Here is a 4403-nt window from a genome sequence, read left to right on the forward strand (position 1 = left end):
ACCTCCACTTCTCCTCCTCCCTCACTCCCCCCAACAAGCCCCACATCCTACCCTGTCACTGGGGGTTCCTCCCATTCCCCTTAGTTGTCTGTGGTCCCCCACCAGTGTATGGTGGGTGCCCTAGTTATGCGGAGACGCAAATTCCGCGTCCTCCTAGTCCATCATCTTGACTCCGCCCTTGTGGTAGGTGCTTAATAAATGTTTGCTGTCATTTATCAAATAATATGGTGGGAAGAATGAGCCAATATCTACATAAGAAATGGGAGATTCCATGTAATTGTGCTTCTGACAGGATTTGGTTTTCTACTAGACTTTTAATCTTTTATTTGTTTTTAATATTGTAACTAAATGTATTTTTCCTCAGAGATAAGAGAAATAATGGTCTTATAACAGTTGTATATACCTAAGATAAGATATATAGATACTTAAACACTTTGTTTCACTAGCTGTTCACTAGTCTGTCTGATACCTGGTCATTTTTCACTCTTTTCCTCTAAGCAACACATCTCTATTTTCTCAATGAAGAAACTACCTCCAACTTTCTAGGCTCATGGATCATTTTAACAATCTAGCAGCTACCAGCAGGTTCAACTTGGCTGGAAAAATTGGGATTTTAAATGAGCTGTCCAGTCTTTTTTGATCTCTTAGTTCCCATATTAGGATACAAGACTTTAACTTAGGAACTATGATAAGTAGCCATCAACTGCTGTGGTGTGGCCTACAAATGTGATTGGATTTATCTCCCCCCAACTCCTACTATCTCCCCTCCACACCCTCTCACACAGAGAGTCTAAGTAGTAAGTATTCGAAGAGGTCAGTTATGTAATAAATTAGGATTAATAACTAAATATAGAGGTATTCTGCTTATAACAGTTCTTATGTCACACATTGTAGTTATGAAAAACAAAGCAAATGAAATGAAACCAGGGCCTCCAGTTTATGTCCAAGTGCTGCTGTTGATTCTGTTTTCTCATCCGTAGAAGTTTTGCTCTGTTCTTGTCTGTCAGAGTAGTTAACTAAGTGTTAGATGTCTGACACACCTAATTTCATGAAGAAAGGAACTGATGTACCAGCCAAGTGTGTTCATAAATAAGCTGTGGTGTAATACATTTGGGATTGCTACCTATTGCTTAACCAAAAAATAAATTTGAACAACTGGAAGAACAACATTAGAAATCATTATCTTTCCCAATGTACAATAAATAAAAGAACCAGAAACGTGAGACTACAACTTCCTCCTAATCATATAACTATTTGTACAATTCCCTGCTATTTCGTCTAATTTTCCCTGTGGAAAATGCTTTTTGAGAATTGGATGGTCTTTTTTCTTCCAGAATCTTTGTGGTACTGGGGATTTATCCTCTATTAAAATGGACCTAGTATCTTTTAATCTGCACACTATTCTTGTTCAAAATTAAATCGAAAGCCGCTTCTTTTCCATTTCGTTCTTTCAACATATAAATTTGCCTCTTTCAGTGTGTAAGTCTGTTGAATTAAAGTCCTTTGATAATGTAATTCCTAGTTATCAGCAATAAGTACCCCAGTTTCCTCTTTAAATAAAAAGCATTTAATTCTAAGCTCACTGACTCTCTCAGTTTCCTTATAATATGAAAGTTTACCCCCCCAAAAAAATCATTGGTTAAATTCTAAACCAAGCTAAAAGTAAGATGTGAATAGGAAAGTGAACTCAAAACAACTCAAGATACAAAGCCCTAGTTACTAATGAATGTGTATTAATTATCAATTTACCATATCTTGCTTTTGTAATTACATTAAAAGGTTGTATCATTTTCCCAATTATATTATACAGAAAAATGCTTTCTTGTAGTGCCAGAAAGTAAGGAAGTGCTCAAAAAGCAAATCGATGGGGGAATGTCACAGGGACACAGGAACCAACTGAAAGTGGTCCCAATGGCCAAAGCTGGAACAATTTGAACAATATAAATAACCTAGTATTGGTTTATAATATAAAGTATAAAAAATACACATCAGTCCATAATGGTATAAATAAGTGATTGAATAATAAGTGGGGTAGAATAGAGAAAACTCCCATATGGAAGAATTTCAAACAATTTACCTAAATATTCTGCCCTCCAGGAGTTGGAGCATAACTCCCCATTCCTTAAGTGTAGGCTGCATAGAGCGACTTCCTTCCAAAGAGCAGTAAAGGGAGAAAAATAACTTTACAGTGGAGAAATCTGACAAACACTACCTCAGATGGGTGATCAAGATTAACATCAACAGTAAAGTCATGTGGATAGTATGTACTCTTGATATGATGTGATGAGAAGGGTACTTTGCCTCTGTGGTCTTCCTCCCTAAAACCATAACCCAGTCTAACCATGAAGAAAACATCAGACAAACCCAGGTTCAGGTATATCTTACAAAATACCTGACCATCTCAAAACTGAAGCTCATCAAAAAAAAGGAAGGTCTGAGAAATTGTCATAGTATAGAGGAGCCTAAGACCTGATGTCTAAATGTAATGTACCTTGGATGGGATCTTGGAACATAAAAAGACATTAAGTAAAAATTGAAGAAATATTAATAAAGTATGGATTATGGTTAATAACAAGGTACTGATTGGTTTATTGGTTGTGACAAATGTAGCACTGTAACGTAAGATGTTACCAATAAAATAAATTGTGTGTGGGATACACAGGAACTCTGTACTAACTTCCCAAGTTTTTCTTAAATCTAAAACTATTCTAAAATTTTAAAATTATTTTTTAAAAAAAGAAATGTATTCTTTTGGTTCAGGATTTGACCCAGAGGCATAGTCTAGTGGAATTTTCTCAGAGGAGGAAGAATATTGGATAGTACCATTCATTTAAATTGCTATCTTTTCCCTTGATTACTCTACAAATTAAGTTCTTCTAATAAAGCATACTATTACTTACTATGGCAATTTTTTTCCTTTGTTGAATAAGTATAGACTACAGTTGTAGAGAGGAGAAAATGGTAATATGAGGTCAAAAGACACATTTTCTTAAAATACTTGGTAAGTTCTTATAGCTGAGCACATTAAGCCAATAGTCTCCACTAGCAAAATGTACGGTATATTAATAACAAGTATATTCATGAATGAGATAATTTTACTCAGTACTGGATCTGTGCATGGTTACTTTTGTCAGTAGTAATATAACGTATAATACTATACCAACATCCTCCAAGCTGCCTACTTGGAATTTCCCAAAGTGCTGTGTTTTTCCATGTTTCTATATACATTCTTATGTTTCCCCTTGCCCAACCTATTTCACCTTCAAGATTCACGTAATCTGTTATCTGTTCTAGAAACCTCCAGGATTAAATAGGTGACCTATCTTTATGCTTCACACCACACCTGGTATATTGCTCAATTATATGTGGTGACTATCATTTGTCACACTATATAATGTCAATTGTTTCTGTCACCTAGTTCCTCCTTGAACTAGTAAATTCCTTTGAGAAAGATACTTTGTAATTAATCTGTATGTTCCTAGTGCCTAATATAGTACCTGAAACACAGTAAGACCTCAGTAAATCAATGATTAATTAAATGATTAATTAATTAAGCTCAGTGTGGGAGATAAAAATATGGATGAGTTTTTAAAGGAGTAAATAAAATAGTGAATAATACTTCACTATTTTATTAAAAAGTTATTGAGGAGATTATGGGGTGCTTAACATTTTGAAATGTCTGTGGGGCAAGCATGTTCTTCCAGAAAATATTCTGGGATAGATCATTGTTCTGAGTCAGTATGTCATCTCTAATATTGTTTGGTTTGAAACACAAGTGACATGTCCTATCCATATCTTATTTCCTCAATCAAACACAGGATTTTAAAAGGCAATATCTTAGCGTGGGAACAAAGGTGGGGTGCGTGTCTTCCTCGATCCTCCTTGCTGCCTTGGTCCTCACTGCTGTTTCTCCCTGCTTTCTCAAATTCCCCAGCTTCTTTAAATCACCCACTACCTCTCCTGTTTGAAATTACTTATGGACCTCCCATTTACTCCTCTTCATTCAGTGAAGATTTTAGCACCAAGCTTTCCCCCTCTCTCTATATATAACTGCTCCTGTAGTTAATTTTTTCAGCAGTTTTTTTAACCTCAATTTTTTTATTGATATATAATTGACATATAACATTATATTAGTTTCAGGTGTACCATATAATAAATTTTTATATATACAAAATGAAGTGATCACCAAAGTCTAGTTTACATCTATGGCCACAAATAGTTAACAAATTTTTTTCTTATGATGAGAACTTGAAAGATCTACTCTCTTAGCAACTTTCAAATATACAGTACAGTATTGTTAACTGTAGTCACCATGCTGTACATTATATCCCCAGGACTTGTTTATCTTATAACTGGAAGTATTTACCTTTTGACCCCCTTCACCCATTTTGCCCACCCCCCGC

Source organism: Delphinapterus leucas, chromosome 1 (assembly GCF_059928025.1).
Source record: "Delphinapterus leucas isolate spDelLeu-1000000601 "Yukka" chromosome 1, BTC_Dleu_Yukka2, whole genome shotgun sequence".
NCBI lineage: Eukaryota > Metazoa > Chordata > Mammalia > Artiodactyla > Monodontidae > Delphinapterus > Delphinapterus leucas.